This window comes from Canis aureus, chromosome 28, assembly GCF_053574225.1.
Source record: "Canis aureus isolate CA01 chromosome 28, VMU_Caureus_v.1.0, whole genome shotgun sequence".
Lineage (NCBI taxonomy): Eukaryota > Metazoa > Chordata > Mammalia > Carnivora > Canidae > Canis > Canis aureus.
The window spans coordinates 36,476,197-36,499,790 of NC_135638.1; the positions used below are offsets into that span (position 1 = coordinate 36,476,197).

Sequence of the window (23,594 nt, forward strand, 5' to 3'; positions counted from 1 at the left end):
TTAATAAACATAACATTTCCAGATTTAACATTTTCCAAGATTAATTTGGAAAATTGTGGCCACCCTTTGAGTACCTCGAATTTTCCACATTATTCTTATAACATTTTTATTGAAGAACCTTTGAAAATGTCTTTAGTATCTATCATATGTTTTGTGTGTTTTTCAAAAACAAATATAACTTGATTAAAAAGCATATCAAAACCTATTCCAAGTGAAGAGGGATTCTTTATAACCTGTTGCCTCACCATCAAGTTGAGCAGCTCCCAGTATCCTGGCTAAAGTTGTTTCTACTTTGCCAGTTAGAGATGTCTTGAAGCTGTGCTAATTTGTTTGGACACTATGTACCACTTAATTACAATTGATTTGGAGATGCCGCCATAACAGAAGTCTTAAATTATTGCAAAGCACCAGCCTAAATAAACATTTGGAAGAGGTGGATAATAAGCATTTAGATGGTAAAGAATATAAAACCACTGATACATAATGGAGTCTGTGTACTTTATAATTAAGTATAAAATCAAATGCAGATTTCACATATAAGTGCGTGTGACAAGTATTAAGTATCTGTGGGTCAAATTCATGTGGTTTTGTTTGATTAGGATTGGTTTTTTAGACAAACAGATACCTGATTAGTGTTTTGAAGGATCACTTAAGCATGGATGGAAGAGTCTCCTCTAGTAAGGGGAGGAAGAGAAAAACAAACTAACTTGCTTTGCTTTTAAATGCTTTTTCTCCTTTCTCTTTCAATGGTGTGGACAGTTACATTTATGATTACATGAACATTTCATTTCATGGGGTGTGTGTGTGTATGTGTGTGAAATAATCAAAGCTCAATAGAATAGAGTATGATAAAATGAATTAAAGATAAAGCAAACTTTATATTTACTCATTTAAGAGATTTAATTAAAATTTTGAATTATTTTCTTAGTTTACTTTTAAGTATATCATCCAGATCTTGCATCTTGATGGGGAAAAAAATCTCATGGGTAACAGAAATGAATTGATAAGTTTTCATCACCACTGAAATTTTGAGGAATAGACTAAAAAAAATTGTGATAAGCTTGTCCTCTTAACAAAGACAGCTTTTGATGTAAATATCCTTTAATTACACTTTTATTAAATTGACTTTTTAAAAGAATTTTGCAGTGATGCATTAGGTACCTACTATATATCTAACCGTCACATGAATTAAATTATGTTCTTCCCAGTCCTTACTTGTCTTTTTAAAAATGAATTCAGTAAAAAGCTACCAAAGTGTTAGTACAGGGGACAGCTGTGTTCCTAAAAGATCAAATTTCTCACACATTCACAGTATCAAAGCTGTAGAACATTTCCCTGTAATTCTCTGTACCTTCAGAAGCTTCTTGCTCCATTTTCCTTAAGGGCAGGTGTTTGCAGATACCTGAACAAAAATAGTGTTTTGGATGACAGTTTCCCCTACCTTGCTAACCAGCCCAGAAATACCTTACAAGAAAACATTTAGTATTTGGCTAAACACTGCACTGTTCTATTTGTATCCAGTTACTTTCCCAATTGAGAAGGTGTTTACTGTTACCTCTGTAATTATTACTCTTATCTCTGATTTAGGCATGAACAGGAATACTTATTAGATGATTATGTGCTAAAATAGATATGAAGTAGAAAATAAGGAAATAAATAAAAAAAATAAAAATAAAAAAAAATAAAAAAAATTAAAAAAATTAAAAAAAATAAATAAAAAAAAAGAAAATAAAAAAAAAGAAAATAAGGAAATAGCACACAGCTTCAGTGCAGTGTCATGAGAGTGGTGACAGAAGTGTGAATGAGTGTCACAGGAGCTTAGGAACTGTGCCTCATCCCTTCCTGGGCCTTCAAAAAGGAAGTTTTCTTCAGGAGGTGATGTCTGGGCTAAGACTTAAGGATCAAGAGGGAGTTAGTGTGTGAAGATGAGACTAGAGTAAGGAGGACTTCTAGGCAGAGGCACTCTGTCAGCAGGCTGTACATGGAAATGGGTGGCCTCACAGGAATGGAAATTGGGAGCCTGGGAGTAGCTGAATTGTCCTTAAAAGGTCACCTCTGAGGTCATTGCCATATCTTAGTATTTTGGGAAGCTTTAACACAACTACAGTAATCTGAATACCAATTTTATGATTTTTTAAAATTATGTAAGGGATTTATCTTTCTCATGTAATATGAACTGTACTTGTTTCTAAACAAGTCCAGAGCTGGTACAGCAGTTCAGTGAGAAGCAAGATTGTTCAGCCTTCTGCTCCCCTATCCCTAGGATGTAGTTTTTACCCTCCTAGTTCAAAGGGGAAGGGAAATATGGAAAAAAAAGTTTTATTTTTTTAAACTTTTTAATTGGAAAGAATTTAAACTACTGTAAAATTGCAGTAACAGTAGAATGAACTGGTGCTTGTTTCTTCTTTTTTTTTTTTTTTTTTAAGATTTTATTTATTTATTCATGAGAGACACAGAGAGAGAGACAGGGACATAGGCAGAGGGAGAAGCAGGCTCCCTGTGGGGAGTCCCAAGACCCTGAGATCACGCCCTGAGCCAAAGGCAGACAGTCAACCACTGTGCCACCCAGGTGCCACAAACCGGTGCTTGTTTCACCTAGATTTGCCACTTGTTGACATTTTGCTGCATATGTATGTTCTCTTTCTGTCTGTGTCTCTCTCTCTCTTTCAGAAGTGAGACTATGTGGCAGACATTATGACCCTTTACCCCTAATTGCTTCAGCAGGTAACTCCTAGGACTTGGGTTTCTTATATCACAATGATGTGATACTATAATATATAGCTCATATTCACATTTCCTTGTCTACTACTTGTACTATTGTCTGTAGCAAATATGTTTTCTCCAGTAGGATCATACATTGCATTTAGTTATTATGTGTCTTCAGTCTTATTTAAATAGAACAATCCTTGGGTGTTTGTCTTTTCTTTTAGCATCCATATTTTTAAAGACTAGAGATCAGGGTTTTTTTGTAGAATTTCCCTCGATTTCCATTTGCCTGATGTTTCTTCCTGACTTGCTTCCAAGTATGCATTTTTGACCGGAACACCATGAGGTGAAGGCATGTTCCTTTTGTATTTTTATCCAGAAGTTCTTTAGTCAATTTACCTATTATTTGTGGTGTTAACTTCCACCTGCTTAAAGTGGCATTAGGTTTCTCTAATGTAATGAACTTTCCCCTTTGTAATTGTAAATAATCTACGGGGAGGTACTTGGAGACTGAATACTGGTTGTGTTTCCTAATAAACTTTTACCCAGTTTTTTAGCATCCAATGGTGCTTCTTACTAGAGTCAATTATTACTGTAATGGTTGCAAAATACCTTTTGGAATTTTATTTTATTGTTATTTAATTATTTAAATTCAATTAATTAGCATATAGTATATTAGTTTCAGAGGGATTTTATTTTATTTTTTTAAAGATTTATTTGAGAGAGAGAGAGAGAACACGCAGGGGGATTAGCAGAGGGAGGAGCAGGCTCCCTGCGGAGCCGGGAGCCTGATGCAGGGCTGGATCCCAGGAATCACAACCTCAGGCTGAAGGCAGAGGCTCAACCAACTGACCCATGCAGACACCCTGGGGTTTTATTTTTTTATTGATGTAATGTAATGCCTTTGGAGTCAGCAGTCTGTATTCATCAGTGCATCGGAAACTGAATCTGTAGAAGAGATAATATAACAATCAAAAAAAGATCTTTTGTGGGTTGTCCTGGGACACTGGAGGAGGAGGAAGAGAGAATGGCCAGGCACTTGACATTCCACAACTTAGCCCTCCTAAGCCAGGAGGAATTTTGTTTTATGTCTAGTACTCCTTTCCTTCTAGCACCTAGACAGTATTTTTTAAGTTTCACTTCAGGTAGTGATCTTGAGAGAAATGTGACTCATTATCAGCTTCCTATCTTAGTTATTATTTTCTGAAAATGACATTATATCTTTGATCTCTTCAGGAGTATTTTTATGATAGACATTGTAAAGCTATTAGGAAAATATCTCCTAACCATGCCTTTCATCAGATATTAGTACAGAAGTTTTATTTGGCACATCAGGAATGATGTGTTGTTTTTAATGCATTGAAGCATTAATATAGTTTTAAGAAAGTTTAATCGTAAGATATTTAGATGACAGCAGACCTCTGTTTTCTTCAGACATATTGGACATAAATTAATAAACTTATAAATGAATGAGATATCTTATTTGGTAAGGTGATTATATGTTCATGGCTAGTGTTTTAGTAATGTTAGTAAAGCATAATTTTGAGACTACTTTTTCATTTGTTTAATTCTGTTTTGCCTCCATAAGAGAATTGTGTGTATATGTATGTGTGTATAGATGTATTATACATACCTGTTTTCTAAGATTTTTTGTATATTCTGCATGTTCAGAATCCAGAATCCAGTTTATCACGTTTTGACAACTTACAACAATTTTGCTGTTTTTCTTTCAAGTTATTTTAAGTGAGAATATGTGTTCTAATTTGTTAACTTATATTTCTGATAAAATTGAAGAGTGGTAAACATTTGTTCTTAGATGACAATAAAAAATCTTTGCCTTGTTTTTGTAGATTGTCAGAAGCTGCATATTTAAATAGAAGCTGCACAAGAAATAATGTAAATGATAAAATTATAGAAACAAATTAGCCACTAGAAGATTCTGCTAGAATAAAGCAGGAATGTGATTGGTTCTAGTAGGCTAGTCAAAGAGTACTTCTGTAAACTGTGATCTAACTCCTGTGTGTGTGCACACATGCTTTACCTCCCCAGGAATGGTTTGTTTGGAAGAAACACAAGCCTACTCATCCTAGCTTAAATACAAGAAACCCTGTTAAGAAGAATGTCAGAGTAGCTCACAGAATCCAACAATAGGTAAAGTCACACAGTTTCACTGAAACTAGGAACCAGAAAGCTGGTGAGAAGCAAGGCAGCAACTTGTTCACCTCCTTTTTCCTTCTGGCCACATGGTTTCTCACATCTGTAGTCTGTCTGCTTAGTTATTTTCTGTAGACTGGCTTTTCTGCCCTAGGTCCCATCAGGGTTGCTCCATGGTTGCAGGCTGACCCTCAGTGTTTTCATGATTTTCTAGTTGAGCTTTCTACAGGGAGCTGGCTCAGTTTGGGTATGCCCTTCCAGTTCCCTGCTTCCTGCTGGACCTGTTCCCTGGTCGCTTTCTCTTCTATCTGTACCTGATGAAGGAGGAGCAATCAGGAATTGAATGGCAGTGAGGAGCTGATGGATCCACCGAATTAGATGTCTCTGTATTATATCTAAGGAGAAATCTAAAAGATAGAAATACAGGTTTGAGTTCCAGAGCAAGATGTGAGCTAGAGTTTATAGAGCTAAAGCAATCAGAGAGAAGATTGAGGTCATGGCAGTAGATTGAGATTACCCCAGAAATGTATGTGTAGAGCAGGGCCTCTTCCTCCAGGAGGTGTTTGGATTAACTTCCTGAAATGGTACACAAAAGCGTATGTATAAATATTTTCTGTGGAAGTGTCCATGCTTTTCCTCAAACTTGCAAAGGGATCTGGGATCAAAAGGAGGTTAAGAACCACTGTTAGAGAGTGAGACAAAAGTATTTTGGGATTGACAGAAGAGGAGTAGATTTTACACAAGGAGGGTGGATGTGGGTGAAAGACAGATTCTAAGGAGAAATGGCTATAAAATTAGGAGAAAACCAGGAACATATACTTTTAGGAGAGCAAAAGAAAGAGAATATATTTCAAGCAGCATTGAGTCAGTGGTAGGCAGTGTAAAATACTGCCAAGGGGACCAGGAAGAGGAGGAATGGATAGGTACCTTGGATGCGGCAGTGTGAACACCATTGGTGCCCTGGGCCAGGGTGCTTGGTGGCCCTCAGCAGGCCGATTGCCCCAGGGGTGAGGAAGAAGTAAAGCAAGTCTTTGTGGTCATTCCTTCTAGAAGCTTCATTAGAATAGGGAGGAGGAAAGATGAAGGACAGTGCTTAGTGGGGGGGGAGGGGTGCTGAGGTAGTCACTGGATGTTTGCTGTCATCATTTGTTTTAGTATAAAATGTTTAAATGCAATCAGAGGGAGAGTGGGGGAGAGATACTGATGAAGGGAAGGCTCTGAAGAGGCTCTGGAGGCGTTGTTACTTGGAAAGATAATTTTGTGGGGATTGTCTTGCTATTAAATGTGTAGACAAACCTTTGCTGCTTGTACCTCTTCTTGATGAGATTAAAACTCTTGTCTGAACCAATTTAGCAAATAATTATTTATTGAAATGAATTGGTAAATTGGGAAGGATAGATGTCCAATTTGTGTCAAATACATGTTTTCCTTATAGCTAAAGATTTAACTTTTTATGTTCCAGACTTTTAATTTGAAAGTGAGGCTAGGCAGTGGTTAGGAAGCAACAAGATTCTTTGAAAGCATTCAGAGTATTTCTCACTCTTAGCAGCTATTGGGTGTGCTATATAGGTAATAGATGGAGGTGGAGTGGAACAGTCCTATTCCCAACCATGAGAGAGAAGAGAATTAGCATTCTTGAGACAGTAGCCAGGGACATACATTATCTTTTTTAATCTTCTCACATAGTTCTGCAAGATAGATGCTACTGATCTTAGTTTTACAGATATGAAGTCCAATGCATAAGGATAGTTAAGTGATTGCCCAAGTTCTCCCATTTATGCAGTTAGATTTGAACATGTGTCTGTATAATTCCAGATTTCAAGTTTGTTGTCACTCTGTCATGCTACTGAGTAAAGCATACTTGGGGGCCTAATGAGTATATAATTTCCTATTACACCTACACAGTAAGACCCTTCTTAATAAGACATTTGACAGAGCTTTCCTGTGGTATCCAGATGAAATTGCTGTACCACTAGCCTACCTTCTGTCTCCTTTACCTGTTGTCATTGTCAGTGACAATCAACATTGTCAGTATTGATCATTCTGCCCTGCCCCCCAAGTCCACTGCAGCAAACAGGTCTGTTTGCTGACTGATTTAATTACAGAAATTTCTTTATTTCTTTTGCTCCTTCCACACCTTCTGCTTTTGTGCAGAAAGACTGGCAGTGTGTAGATATTGCTCAGCAACCAGATGCTCCTTTTCTGCACACAAGAACTCATGGATTGGTCCTAGTAGGTTGGTTGCCAGGTCTTCCCTTCTTTTTGCTTCATTTGATAACTGCGGCTCCTGGGCTCTTTGTTGATGAAAAGAGGTATCTTTTCATCCTCATTTCCCAACTTGGTTTGGTTTAGAGTGATGATTCTGTTGCCATTACAAGGGAAAGTACTTACCTCCTAGGTATGAAGAAAGTGACTCCTAAGGAAGACTTAACTCTACCTGACTCCTAAGCCCTAAGTCAAGTATCTTCCCAAATCATTATAGGAGTAGACTGAATAGGGATTATAAAAATTTTAATAAGGTAAATATGGCTCTCATCACAGCTTTCAAATTTGATAGAGTAAATTAATACTGTTTTCTTGGTTTTGGGTATCTTGGCTTTTTAAGTTATGTGGGTGATCTCCCTTTTTGGCTAATCATTTTGTTTGTTACGCCCGCTTAATGGTAAAGTCAAGAAAATGACTTGTATAACTTGTATTGAATTAGAGTAGTTTAAAAACCTGTATTAGGGACACCTGAGTGACTCAGTGGCTGAGCGTCTGCCTTTGGCTCACGGTGTGATCCTGGAGTCCCGGGATGGAGTCCCACATGGGGCTTCCCATGGGGAGCCTGCTTCTCCCTCTGCCTATGGCTCTTCCTCTCTTTGTGTGTCTCTCATGAATAAATAAATAAAATCTTTTTAAAAAAAAAACCTATTTTAAACCTATATCAAATATCCATTGAAAGTGTTTTTACAAGTAATTATTTTAAACCTGGCCATTTCAAGACCTGTATTTTCTTCCCCTAAGTAACTGTATGTGTTTTATTATTTATCAGCATGCATTTTTAATTTTTTTTTTTTTTTTTAGAGAGAAAGAGTGCAAGCAGGGACGGGGCGGGGGGAGGGAGAGAAAATCCCAAGCAGGCTTTTCATGCCCAGCATGAACCCAACACAGGGCTTGATCTCACAACCCTGATTCATGACCTGAGCCAAAATGAAGAGTTGGACACCCAACCAAATGAGCTCTCCGGGTGCCCACATTAGCATACATTTTTGAAGCACCTTTTTTTTTTCTATCATTTATAGTCTCTTTGAAGTAATGTTTCTCATACTTACCATTATTTTTTTAATGCTTTAGGATTTCAGATATACAGAAGTTATTTGTTGGGTGATAGCAGAGCATGTTAGCTGTTTAGGTCTTTGCTCACTAAATAATAATCTGAAGTTCCTCTACATATCATGGTAGAATAGTATCTATTCACTATTTGGTAGCCATGATTTAGTGTAACCATGTTGATTTGTTGTACTTGTAAAAGTAAAAAAACAATTAAGTACCTTGGATTTAAAATATTAAATATATACTTAAAAAATTGGGACTGTAGGAATTGTATATTGTCACAATTAGAGACCAGCTAGTTTCCTGAAATAAATTTTTAAGTTGAAGCTTTAGAACAAAATAAAAATGGAGTTCCCAATTTGGAAAAAAATGCTAGGAGAAATTATTTTACCTTAATATCGTGTTAAATAAGAGTGAATATGATAAATTATAGGCCTATAGGTTGACTATTAGATATAAAAGCAAATGTAGGGGCACCTGGGTATCTCGGTTGGTTAAGCATCGACTCTTGATTTCAGCTTAGATCATGGTCTCAGGGTCATGAGATCAAGCCCTGCATCAGGCTCCACACTCAGCAGGGTAGGCTGCTTGAGATTCCTTCTCTTTCCCTTTCTTTCTCCTGCTGTTCCTCCCCCTGCTTTCTCTCTCTTAAATAAATAAAAACAAATGTATAAGTTTGTCTATAGAACAGAATATTTACTATCAAAAGTATTCTCATTTGTGGCATAGCACTAGAAAATAGGTAGCTATTAGAGTAGCTGCTATTTGTTTACTTGAATGATTTTTGGCATAGTTTGAGTGTAAGTTGTAGTTTGAAATGTTTAAAACAGAGAATTTTGATTTACTCTATATTTTGCTAATAGGAATATTTCACTTTGTATTTTCTCCACTAAATAGTTTCTTATCGGTGGTTAATGTTCTTCAGACCAAGTTGCTCATAATATCATGTTTTTAGGATCATAGGAGGAGGGAGGGAAAACTGAGTGGGAAGTCATCAGAGAGGGAGAAAAACCATGAGAGACTCTTAACTGTAGGAAACAAACAGGGTTGTTGCTGGAGGGAAGGGGAGGAGAGGGATGGGGTAATTGGGTGACAGGCATTAAGGAAGGCACATGATGTTTTGAGCACTGGGTGTTACATGATACACAACTGATAAATTATTGAACACTACATCTGAAACTAGTGATGTACTTACTGTATGTTGGCTAATTGAATTCAAATAAAAAAAAAAAGGAAGAAAAAAGAAACATTAGTAACATTCAACTTAAAACCTACAGCTCTTCCCAAAGGATAATATAAAAGCATACCATCACATTTTGGCATTATTTTCCCAGCTGTTTGTTTTCTGCTTTCCTCTTTGCTTAAGTAGTCTTGAATAATGTGGTAGTTTCTCAGTTGGGATAGATGATAGTATTATATGGTCATAATTTGTTGACTTTTCTGCAGTGCTCAAGGTTTTCTATCTTGTTTGTTGTTAAACTTTATTTGTTAGTTCTGGCTTGACCTCTCAGTCAACCTTTGTGCTCCTCTCTGCATGGGTGAGAATTAGAATAGGCAACACATAAATGATGAGTGTTCAGGTGGAAATGGTGTCAAAGACTGCCACATATTGAAGCAGGACACTGAGAAAAGTTTCAGAATTTCAGTAAAAATCTGAGTTCTGCCATCTGTCTGGATTTATTTAAGTTTGTAGGCAGACTTAGCATATTTTACATGCCAGGTTAATTGACCTAGTCACATACACTTGTTAAAGCCTATGTATATCTAGTATAGATACTCATATTTTTATTCAAGAGGAGAAATAATGGGAAGGACAGGTTAATGATAAGCTAGTGATATAACAGATACCCAAAATAACAATAGTTGAAATGTGACAGATGTTTGTTCTAGACTGTCTCTTATGAAAGGGTGGGGCTAGGCAGTCCAGAATTTTAAGTGCACAGGGATCCAGGCTTCTTCCAGCTCAGCATCCTGACATTCCTAGAGTGTGATTCTCATCCTTATGGCTGTGGCTGGTGGTAGATAGGCCAGACAACTGGGAGCCTCCTAGAATTTGCCCCGCACCACTTTTCCTTATACGTATTGACCAGTACTCAGTCATGTGACTACAAAGGAATTGGAAAATAAAGGCTTTACTAAAGTCACATGTCCTATTAAAATTCAGTGGTTCTAGTTTTGAGGAAGAAGGAAAGAAAAAGGATACTGGAGAACAAGTAAAAATTTCTTTCCCAGAAGTTAAATCTGCTTATATAATCTTATGTATTCAAATGATAAATACATGTTTTGATTTTGATTATTCAGTTTTGGGACTCCTATGACCTACCTGCATTGATAATTGAGGAAACTGATTATGTTTGGGATTCATGTTCTTCTAAATCCCTTCTTCCTTTGAAGAGTTTTAAAAAAATTATTTGTAATCCCTTGAAAGTTAATATTTGCTAATCTTTATGGTAATAGGCATTGCCAAAACTTTTTATGATTTGATGTTTGAAATGTTTATGAAATTGAAACCACTGGTAGTAGTTACACTACTACCTCTTATTTATTAGCTGAAAAAAATAGTTATAGATTTTATTTAAATAAAGTTCATTTCACTTAAATTTGAAAGCTAGTTTTTGACAGAGAAAGTTGATGATGATAATTGATAGTTCCATTAATCTTATACTTAAAAAATTTATATTGGGCTTCCAAATTTGAACAAAGCTCATTTTACTGTTTTTTTTTTTTTTTTTTTGGCGGGGAGGGGGGAAGCTAGAGTGTTCATTGAACAATAATTTAATGCCACTCCTGTAGTGAAGTGTGAAAAGCACATGCTTCATTGTAACACTGTGGGGAAAGGCTGTGTGGCCATGTGGAGGGTGGGCCTAGTCTAGGCCTGCAAGGGTCCTGGGCAGAAGGGACATAAGAGCTCTTGGTAGATTAGGAGGTGGTAGTCAGTGAAGGGGGAGGGAGAGGGCTGTGTGTGTGTGTGTGTGTGTAATTCCAGTGAGAGAGTTATGTCTATACATTGAGGTCAGAGAGATCCTGACTCATTTGGGGAATTTCCACTGGTTCCAGACAGCTGGAATCTGGTTATGAAGTTGAAAATATAGTTGGAGACGTAGTAGTGGCCAGATCATGAAAAACCATGTTATGCTAGGTTTGAACTCTTTTCTGAAGACTGGAAAACTGTAGAGGTTAGTAAGAATAATCACAGTGTCATTTTAGAAAGATTGTTTTAGAGACAGTGCAGGCTGGTAGACTTGGAAGGGTAAGGCTGGAAGGAAGAACACCAGTAAGGAGACTACAGATTCAAGTCAGGTGGTGGATTTATGAAGATGTCTATTTAGTAAGGCAGGGTCAAGGGTTGGAGACAATAGAACCTATAAAACCTAGAGATAAGTTGGATGTGGGGGAAAAAGAGGGAGGAGACCAGTGATTCTCAAGGTTTATAGGTGATATTCTTAGTTCTAAAACAGAATCAGACAAGCAAACATAAAAGCTCTTATCTCCTTGCATGTTGTATTCCAAATTTGCGTAGTCTACTTTATTCTCTAAATAGCTCTGAGATTCATTTCAGGTGATTATAAATTCATATTAGAGGAACAACTGGTTCACAAGTTTTGGTTTATTTTAGTTTTTGCACATATTGTGGGGAAATGCTTCTCTAAAGAATAATTCTGTAGGCTTAGAGGATCTTTTAAGCTTAATTATAAAGCTAATTTAACACATTTCCACTACATATCATTAAAGCATTGAACTTGCCTTCTAAATGTTGCTTCTTTACTGTGGATTTAATTGAGCCTTTTAAGTGTTATTATAAGCAGACTCTAAAATAATTTTAAATTTTGTTTGAGCATTCTGCTAGTGATGAACTGGTTTAGATTATGAAGTATTTGTAGGTTTAACTGCTGGGATCTTAGTCTCATCTGGTGTTTCAGAACATTTTCTTGTTAGGAGAAAAAGGTATTCTTTTTCAGGTTCTAACTTCTTTGTAGGATTCTTCAGCTACTTTTCATTCAACATTGTTGACCTCTTAGAGTATGCCAGGCACTGACCTAATACTCAAGATAAATTGACACTCTCTCTACTGTAATGCACTTAAAAGCCTTAACATTCTAAATATAATTCAAGAAGAAAGAATCTATAATGGGCCTTAAATACAGAATTTGCTTACATACTATTTTGATAACTAATATAAAATAAACTTTCTTCTTAAAAGTCCTTATAACAACGCAAACATTTCTCCCACATTGCATGGTGCATAGCTGTATTTGTATGTAATGGGGTCATGTAGGGTGTATATTCTGCATTGCACAGATTACTTTTGGTTACAACTACGTACTGATCAGGAACGAGCATTTAAAAGGAAGCTTGGAAGTTGCCACTCCATCCCAACCATAAGTAAAAAGCTGAACAGGCTGAAAAATCAACAGCTCTTCTTTGGTTGGAAAACTTGAACTGTGCTGAATTCAGGAGGCTCAGTGTGGGCAGGTCTGAAAGTTAAAAACTTGACAGGGTCCCAGTCATAGTGGGTCCTTACTGTGCAGTGGGATTTATCTCCAGGAGCTAGACCAGATTCCCAAGTAAATATCTGAGAAACATCCCTTCAGGCTTCTGGCAAGGGCAGAGGAAAGAGAGCCATCTAGAAATATGCCAGAGTACTCTTTTCTTAATAAGACCTATTCTCAGGGGAAACTAGCTAAGTAGAGCCTTACCTGCTGGGATATGGGATATTATTAGAGTCTGTCTGAGTAGGGGAAGGGAAGTAACTAACCAACTTTAGCTTTCTTTAGCCATCCTATCCCACCCAAATGGGGAGGAAAAAAATTCCGAGAAATAGTTGTGAAGTTTACAGTCCAGAGGTCATCGCTCACTAAAAGACTGAGATTTAATCACAGGATAGTAGAATGCTTCCCCTCCCCCACCTCACCACCATATCACTGAAAGTTTATTTATAGCACTTCTTTTTACCTAGTACATCATGTTCAACTGTCAAGAAAATATTACAAGGCATACCAAAAGGCAAGAAGCACAGTGTGGAGGGACAAAGTAAATATCAGAAACCAGCCATGGCAGTGATGTTGGAATTATCAGACTGGAGATTTTAAACAATATGGTTATTATGCTAAGAACTGTAATGGATAAAGTAAACAGCATGCAAGGACAAGTAAACAGTGTGTAAGCAGGGAATTAGAAGTCCTAAGAAAGAACCACAAAGAAATGCTGTTAAAAAACAAAACAAAACAAAACACTATAATAGAGGGACGCCTGAGTGGCTTAGTGGTTGAGTGTCTGCCTTCAGCTCAGTGTGTGGTCCTGGAGTCCTGGGATCAAGTCCCACATCAGGCCCCCTGCATGGATCCTGCTTCTCCCTCTGCCTGTGTGTCTGCCTCTCTCTCTCATGAATAAATAAATTAAATCTTTAATAAAAAAAAACCCACTATAATAGAAATGAAGAATGTCTTTGATGTGCTTTCTAATGTACTGGACATGGCTGATGAGAGAATCTCTGAGCTAGAAGATCCTCCAAAAACTAAAAGCAAAGAGAACAAAGACTGAACACACCAGAATAACCAAGGACTGTGGGACATCTACAAAAGGTATAAAATACATGTAATGGGAATGCCAGAAGGAGAAGAGAGAGAGAAAGGAACAGAAGAAATACTTGAAACAATAATGACTGAGAAGTTCCCCCAAATTAATTACAGACACCACATGACAGATCCAGGAAGGTCAGAGAATACCAGGCAGGATAAATGCCAAAAATGTACACTGAGGCATATAATTTTTGAAATTACAGAAAATCAAAGTAAAAAAAAAAAAAATCCTGAAAGAAGCCAGAGGGGGGGGGGGGGAAATCCCACCTTACGTATAGAGGAACAAAAGTAATCACATCCAACTTCTCAGAAACCATGCAAGCAAGAAGTGCAATATTTGAAGTGGTGAGAGGAAAAATCCCACCACCTTAGAATTCTGTATTCTGTAAAATTATCTTTCAGAAGTAAAGGAGAAATGAAGATTTTCTTAGACAAAAATTGAGGGAATTTGTTGCTTGTAGATCTTCCCTACAAGGAATATGGAAAGAAATTAGTTCTTTAGACAGAAGGAAAATATTAAAGGTCAAAAATTTAGATCTACACAGAGAAAGGAAGAACATCAAAGAAGAAAGAAGGAATAACTGAAGGTAAAATAAAAACTTTTCTCCTTTTGTGTTAAATTTTTGTTTATTTTAAAGATTTTAGGGGTGGCCCCGATGGCTTAGTGGTTGGCGCTGCCTTCAGCCTAGGGCGTGATCCTGGAGGCCCGGGGATCAAGTCCTATGTCAGGCTCCCTGCATGGAGCCTGCTTTTCTCCCTCTGCCTGTGTCTCTGCTTCTCTCTCTCTCTCTCTAATTAATAAATAAAATAAAATAAAAATTTAAAGATTTTATTTTTATTTATTAATGAGAGACACACGCAGAGAGAGGCAGGACCTAGACAGAGGGAGAAGCAGGCTCTGTGCAGGAAGCCTGATGTGGCACTTGATCCCATGCCCTGAGCCAAAGGCAGATGCTCAATCACTGAGCCACCCTCAGAAAAGCCACCCTCAGAAAAGCCACCCTCTTCTTCTTCTTAATTGATAAAACAGCAGTTTATTCAAAATACTAATAGCAACATTCTATTTGATTATGTATGCTTGTGTGTGTATATGCTTCTGAACATTTATGTGTAAGTGAAATAGATGACAGCAGTGTTCTCACACTACCCATGAAGTGGTATAGTGTTATTTGAAAGTGGATGTGGATTAATTATAAACATATGCTGCTAACTCTAGGACAGCCATTAAAAAGGTAAAAAAAGTATAACTAATATGCCAGGAAAGGAGAGAAAATGGAATCATACAAATTGCTCAGTTAAAACCAAAAGGCAAAGAGTAGAAGGCAAAACTAGGAGCAAAAGAACAAGGGCAACAAATAGAAAATAGTGATGAGTATGGTAGATATTAATTTAACTATATCAGTGATCACTTTGAATTTCAGTAGTCTGTACCAATTGAAAGAGATTATCAGAGTGGATAAAAAATATGACCAAACTATATATCGTCTATAAGAAATCCACTTTAAATATAAAGGCAAATATAGATTAAAAGTAAATAGATGGAGAAAAATATACTATGCTAACACTAATCAAAAGAAAGCAGGAGTAGTATTGATTTCATACAAAACAGACTACAAATTAAGGACAGTTTATCAGGGATAAAAGAAGGGCTTTACTAAAAGGGTCAGTTCTCCCAGAAGGTATTGTAATTGTTAACATGCTAACAACAGCATCAAACTATGTGAGACAAAAACTGATACAGCTATAAGGAGAAATAGATGAATTTTACATTTATAGTTGGAGACTTTGATATCCCTCTCTCAGAAATGGACACATCTAGCAGGCAGAAAATCAGTAAGGACATAGTTAAACTCAACAGCACCATCAATCAACTGGATATAATAGACATTTGTAGACTACTTCAGCCACTAACAACCGAATATACATTTCTCTCAAGCTCATGGAACATTTACCAATACCACCCTCTGAGACGTAAAACACACCTTAACAAATGTAGAAGTCTAGAAATTATTCAGGGTCTGCTTTCAGACTACAATGGAGTTAAACTAGAAATAAATAACAGAAAGATAATTGGAAAATCCCAAATATGTGAGGATGAAACAATATATTTCTAAAATAATGTAAGGTCAAAGAAGAAATTACAAGAGAAATTAAGAAATATTTTCAACTAATTGAAAATGAGAATATAACTGACCAAATTTGTGGGATGTGGTAAAAGCAGTTCTTAGAGGGAAATTTATAGCATTGGAAGCATATATTAGAAAAGAAGAAAACTCAGTCTAAGTTTCCATTTTAGGAAATGAGAAAAAGAAAAGAAAATTAAATCCAGAGTAAGTAGAAGAAAAGAAATAATATGAATAAATCAAATAAATTAAAAACAGAAAATAGCAAAAAACTAATGAAATCAAAGCTGGTTCTTTGAAAAAAGCAATAATATTTATAAGCCTCCATCCACCCAGGCTATGTAAAGAAAAAAAGAGAAGGCACAGATTAATATCAGAGACAAAAGACAGACACCACAGCGCATCTCACAGAAAATAAAAGGATAACACAAAGGAATACTGTGACTAATTCTATGCACACAAATTTGATAACCTAGATGAAATTTCAAATTCCTTGAAAGATACAATCTGCCAAAACTCACAGAAGAAACAGATGATCTGAATAGGCCTTTATTAAAGATATTGAATCAACAATTAGTAATCTTCCAAAACAGAAAGCACCAGGTCCAGATGGGTTCCATGTTGAATTCTACCAAATATTTGGGAAAGTTTTCTACAGTCTCTTTCAGAGGATAGAAGTAGAGCAAGTACTTCTTAACTCATTCTATGAGGCCAGTTTTACTCGAATATGAAAACCAAAGACAAAGACATTACCAGAGAACTATAGACCAGAAAATCCTCAACAAAATAGCAGCAAATTGAATCCAACAATTTGTGTAAAAGAGAATTCTGTATGACAACCAAGTGAGATTTATCACAGATGCATGAGGTTGGTTCAACATTCAAAAATCAATATAATCCATCACATCAAAAAACTAAAAAAGAAAAATCACATTATCGTATCAGTAGATGCAGAAAAAGCATTCACCAAAATCCACCACCCATTTTTGATAAAAACTCTCAGTAGACTAGGAATAGAGGTGAACTTTCTCAAATAGATGTTCTTTATAAAGAACCTTATAGCTAACATCTTACTTGATGCTGAGAAACTGGAAGCTTTCCCACTAAGATCAGGTACAAAGCAAGGATGTCCCCTCTCACATATGACTCCTTTTTTGACATCGAACATGAAGTTCTTGCTTAATGCAATAAGACAAGAAAAGGAACTGAAAGGTATACAGATTGGGAAGGGAGACATAAAACTGTCTGTGTTTCCAGATGACATGATTGTCTATGTAGGAAATACTAAAGATTTGACAGATAAACTTTCCTGGAACTAATAAGTGATTACAACAAGATTGTAGGGTACAAGGTTAATACACAGAAGTAAATTGCTTTCCTATATACAATGAAAAAATGGAATTTGAGATTAAAAACAAAGCCATATACATTAGCACCCCCCAAAGGAAATACTTAGGTACAAATCTAACAAAATATGTTTAAGATCTAGATGAAGAAAACTACCAAACTATGTGAATGAAATCAAAGAACTGAATAAATGGAGAGAGATCCCATGTTTATGAATAGGAAGATACAGTATTAAGATGTTACTTCTTCTCAACTTGATCTGTAGATTGAATGCAATGCCAATTAAAATTCCAGCAAGTTATTTTGTGGGTATCCACAAACTGATTACAAAGTTTATATGCAGAGCAAAAAACCCAAATAGCCAATATAGTATTGAAGGAGAAGGACGAAGTTAGAAGATTGACATTACTTGACTTCAGGACTTACTATAAACCTGCAGTACTCCAGACAGTGTGATATTGATAAAGGAAGAGACAAATAGGCAATGAAACAGAACAGAGAACTTAGAAATGCCCCCACCAATATAGTCCACTGATCTTTGAGAAAGAAGCAAAGGCAATACAATGGAACAAAGATAGTCTTTTCAACATACGATATGGATGACAACTGGGCTTCCACATGCAAAAATGAATCTGGCATAGACCTTACAACCTTCACAGAAATTAACTCAAAATGGATCATAGACCTAAATATAAAAAGCAGAACTATAAAACCCCTTGAACATAATATGGGAGAAAGCCTAGATGACCTTGGGTACGGTGATACCTTTTTAGATAAAGTGCTAAGGGCATGCATGATCTGTAAAAGAAATAATTGGGCTTCACAAAAATTAAAAACTACTTCTCTGTGAAAAATAATGTCAAGAGAATCAGAAGACAAGTCACATACTGGGAGGAAATACTTGCAAAAGACACATTTGATAAAGGACTATTATCTGCAATATACAAAGAACTCTTAAAACTCAACAATGAGAAAACAACCTCAGTAAGAAATTAGTCAAAGACCTTAACAGACACCTCACCAAAGAAGGTACACTGATGGTAAATAAATATAGGAAAAGATGCTGCACATCATATGTCATCAGGGAAATGCAAATTAAAACAAAATCAAGATACTACTACATGCCTATTAGATTAGCCAAAATCTGGAACACTGATACCAATTACTGGCCAGGCTGTGCAGTATCAGGAACTCTCATTTATTCCTGGTAGGAATGCAAAATAGTACAGTGACTTTGGAAGACTATTTGGTGGTTTCTTATCAAACTAAGTATTTTCTTATCATATGATCTAGCAGTTGTGCATCTTGGTATTTACCCAAAGGGATTGAAAACTTGTATCCACATGAAAACCTACACAGGAATGTAGCAGCTTTATTCATAATTGCCAAAATTTGGATTTGCTGTCCAGCTGTCCTTCAGTAGGTAAGTGCATAAACAAGCCATGGTACATCCAGACAATGGAATATTATCAAGCTATCAAGCCATGAAAAGGCATACGGGAACCTGAAATGCATATTATTAAATGGAAGAAGCCAATCTGAAAAAGCTACATGCTATATAAATGTATAAAGGCAAAACTATGTGGACTATAAAAAAATCAATTGTGTGAGAAAGGAGGAAGGGATGAATAGCTGGAGGGTTTTGAGGTCAGTAAAAATACTGTTTGATACGATGATGATATGTCATTATACATTCATCCAAGGGCATAAAATGGACAGCATCAAGAATGGACCCTATGGTAAACTATGGACTTTGGATGATTATAATATGTCAATGCGGGTTCATCATTGGTAAAAAAAAAAAAAAAAAAAAAAAAAAAAAAAAGTACTACTCTCATGTGAGATGTTGGTATTGGGCGAGGCTGTGCATGTGTCAGGGCTGGATGTATATGGGAAATCTCTGTCCCTTCCTCTTAGTTTTGTTGTGAACCTAAAACTACTCTTAAAAAAATAAGTCTTAAAAAGATAAGAGGAAAAGGAGTGTCTGCTGCCAACTCTTTGGGTGCTTTGAGTGGCTCAGTGCATTGCATATCAAGCTCTTTGTGCTTTGAGTGGCTCAGTGCATTGCATATCATGGCCACATGTTGGAAAAATGATTAAGTGTGAAAGACACTGCTGATCTAATTATAAAGCTGATAGTAATAGGTAAAGAAGGACTATTCTTGAAAATAAGCTAGAGCCAAAGAAACTCTGGATATTTAGATTTTATAGCTAGTTTAAAATAATTTGATTGTTGGAATTCCTGTGTGAAAAATAACTTTGTTATTGCAAACTTTGCCTAACTAAATTGCTTTTGTAATAGACTCTAATGCAATTGATTTTAAAATGTACATTTTTGTTTCTTACGACCAGAATTCAAATAAATAGATTCTACTTTTAGAATCACTGACCTCTTAAAGATACTGCTAATCTATTAATCTTTGGATTTAAATGCTGTTAGAAAGTGAAATGGCTGGTGGTTATGAAAATGTATTTGAAAAATAGAGGATTCACATTGTGATGTTCTGAAACTTTTTATTCTCATATCTACACAATAATATGTCCTTAGCCAGTGGGAGATACAGTAGTATACCAACAGGCAGTATTACTTAGTGATTAAGACTCTGAGTTTTAAATCAGATTCAGGTACAAACCCTCCTGCCACTATTTATCCTAACCTTACAGCATGTCATTTTCATCGCTAAACTCTAGCTCCTTATCTGTAAAAGTGGGGCTCATCTGTAGCTTTTATGAATATTATGGTGGAGATTAAATTAGAAAATGTACGTCAAGCCATTAGTGCAGTGCTCAGTAAGTAGCAGGCACTAGGAAATGGTACGCATCGTGGTGATCACTATTCCTAGGTGGAGATTTTTTTTTTAAAGATTTTATTTATTTATTCACGAGAGACAGAGAGAGAGGCAGAGACACAGGCAGAGGGAGAAGCAGGCTCCATGCAGGGAGCCTGATGTGGGACTCGATCCTGGGTCTCCAGGATCACGCCCTGGGCTGCAGGCGGCACTAAACCACTGAGCCACCCAGGCTGCCCCTAGGTGGAGATTTTTAAAGTATTGTGGAAACAGGTTGACTGTGTGTCCTTACATTTGGGATTTAACTATAACTGTACATTAGATGCAGATGGTAGAAGGCATTACATTGTTCAGTAGTTACATAGGAAAATACATTTGTAAAAACCAAATTTGCTTTGTACGATACTCAAAATAATGATAAAGGGTGGAGGAGTAACAACTTATAACTGTAGTAAAGTAGCATTAAAAATATAGGCTGGTGGAGGTGGGGCAAGATGGCAAAGGGGTAGTGTCCTCTGGTCGCCCGGCCCCGCCCGCTCACCTAGATGACTGTCACACCGCCCTGAACACCCACGGATCCGAATCCCACCTGAGAGTAAGACAACAGCGGACGCTACAGAGAGATGGGTTTTCGCTTCTAGCAGGTAGGAAGGCGGAAAAAAATAAAATAAAAAAGAATCCGGTGGGGGAGGGGCCCCGCGAGGAGCCGGGCTAAGGGCCTCGGGGGCAGGAGAGCCCAGCCCCGGAGAAGCGGGAACTTGAGAAATCCGGCGGCGGAGGGAAAGGCGCTCAGCAGGGAGGTAGGAGGGGCAGGGACGCCGCCAGTCTGCGGGGGCACGAGGAGAGGAGGGGCGCCCGGGGGAAGGCGCACCCACACCGCGGCCCATCTCCGTAAAGGGCTGGGGGCGCCCGGCGGGTGGTGGCTCCGGGCGGAGGGGCTGCGTCCTGCTGCCTTCGGGAGCCGCGGCCCCGGGAGCGATTCCAGCAGCGCAGGCCCCGATCCCAGGGCGCCGGGGACACAGCCCAGGATCCTGCGCTCCCCCCGGGACAGGCGGAGGCCGGGAGGGCACAGGACAGCGAGGACGCCCCTGCCGCCGGGCGCCCCCAGGCGGTGCGGATCAGTGCACCTGTGCCACCCCGGGAACATGCAGACCAGTGGGGAGCTGCCGTAGTTACTGCAGGAGCTGACTCCAGAGCCGGAGAGCTGGCCGCCGCCAGTGGTGGTGTTCCTCCTTGTGTCACCCTGTGCCTGGGGCTGAGTGGGGCCACCAGGGAACAGGGGCCTCATGGGGTAAGCAGCTCCCACTGAGCCCGGCACCCGGCAGGGGGCGGTGCATCCCCCGAGGTGCACACACCTGAGAATCAGCACAGCAGAACCTTCCGCAGAAGACCAGCAGGAAGGACTGGAAAAGAGCAAGTTCTGGACCAAGCAGCGCTAGAAAGCTCCAGGGGAAGTCGAGGGATTTATAGTACATAGAACTAGATGGTTCCACCTCCCCCCCACCCCCCTTTTTCCAGTACAACTCATTTTTATATCAGACTAAAATTTTCCAATATTTTTTCTGTTTTCCCACCTTAACTACAATATTTTACCACCTCTTCATTTCAAGTTTCTTCCTTTTTGACTTCCATATTTCTACAATTACATGTCTTAGATATATTTTCCACTTCTGGATTCCCTTCAACATACTCAGTTTAATTTTGGGAGATATATGAGATTTGTTTTTTGTTTTCTCTCATTTTGTTCTATGATGGCCTTAATACCTTCTAAAACATGACCAGCATGCACCCAGAACCAAGTGGTATAGTGTGCTGGTTCATTCTGTGAGATTCCTCATTCCCATTCTGCCCCCCTCTTTTATCTCATTTATGTTTTGGTGGTCAATGTTGGGGCCGTCTACAAGTATTTCTGGTTTATATAAATTTGGGACTGAGCGTCTTCTAATATCCAGAACTTAATATACTCAGGACCGAGAGGATCACCCCCTAGAGCCCCTCAGATAGACTACATTCTCCCTCCACTACAACTGCTTTACCACCACCATCTCCCAGTCCCCCCCTTTTTCCTCTCTTTTTTCTTTTTTTTCCTCTTTTGCTTTTTTCTTTCTTTTTTTTTCTTTTTTTTTTTGTCATCTTCTTTGGGATTCTTAGCCTTTTATTTTTTACTACTTTGTTTAAAATCTGGTTTTCACCTTAGTGTTACTTATGTTTTATTTTGTTTGATCTTTGTTTTCATTTTCTGGTCTCTGACCTCATCAGAATAATCTAGGGTAAAATTTACTTAGGTCATCGTTGATATTCTTGACTAGGCTGACTCATATAGCCACTCTGCACTGAGCAAAATGACTAGAAGGAAGAACTCACCACAAAAGAATCAGAAACAGTACTCTCTGCCACAGAGTTACAGTTACAATTCCGTGTCACAAAGCCAATTCAGAAGCACAATTATAAAGCTCCTGGTGGCTCTGGGAAAAAGCATAAAGGATTCAAGAGACTTCATGACTGCAGAATTTAGATCTAATCAGGCTGAAATTAAAAATCAATTAAATGATATGCAGTCCAAACTGGAGTTCCTAACGATGAAGGTTAATGAGGTGGAAGAAAGAATGAGCAACATAGAAGACAAGTTGATGGCAAGGAAGGAAGCTGGGACAACAGAGAAAAACAAAAGACCATGAGGAAAGGTTAAGGGAAATAAATGATAGCCTCAGAAGGAAGAGTCTACGTTTAATTGGGGTTTCAGAAAACGCCAAGAGGGACAGAGAGAGCCAGAAAGCATATTTGAACAAAATAGCTGAGAACTTCCCTAATTTGGGGAGGGAAACAGGCATTAAGATCCAGGAGATAGAGAGGTCCCCCTCCAAAATCAATACAAACCCTTTAACACTTCGACATTTAATAGTGAAACTTGCAAATTCCAAAGATGAAGGGAAAATCCTTATAGCAGGCAAGAGATCCCTAACTTCTATTGGGAGAAATATTAGATTAACAGCAGACCTCTCCACGGAGACCTGGCAGGCCAGAAAGGGCTGGCAGGATATATTCAGGGTCCTAAATGAGAAGAACATGCAGCCAAGAATACTCTATCCAGCAAGGTCCTTATTCAGAATAGAAGGAGAGATAAAGAGCTTCCAAGATAGGCAGAAACTGAAAGAATATGCGACCACCAAACCAGCTCTGCAAGAAATATTAAGGGGGACTCTGTAAAAGAAAAAGGATGCCCAAAGAAATAATCCACAAAAACAGGGATTGAATAAATGTTACAATGACACTAAATTCATATCTTTCAATAGTAACTCTGAACGTGAATGGACTAAATGATCCTATCAAAAATTGCAGGGTTTCGGACTGGATAAAAAAGCAAGACCCGTCTATTTTCTGTCTACAAGAGACTCATTTTAGACCTAAGGACACCCACACCTGAAAATAAAAGCTTGGTGACCATTTTGCCATTCAAATGGTCCTCAAAAGAAAGCTGGGGTAGTAATCCTCCTATCAGATAAATTAAAGTTTATCCCAAAGACTGTAGTAAGAGATGAAGAGGGACACTATATCATAGTTAAAGGGTCTATCCAACAAGA

At 37.8% G+C, this 23,594-nt stretch overlaps 1 protein-coding gene across 6 annotated transcripts in view; it reads left to right on the plus strand.

The window, feature by feature from the left end:
• Positions 1-23,594, plus strand: part of ATP6V1H (ATPase H+ transporting V1 subunit H) — a 168,069-nt gene that overhangs the window by 135,730 nt on the left and 8,745 nt on the right. The gene's annotated exons all lie outside the window — the stretch shown is intronic.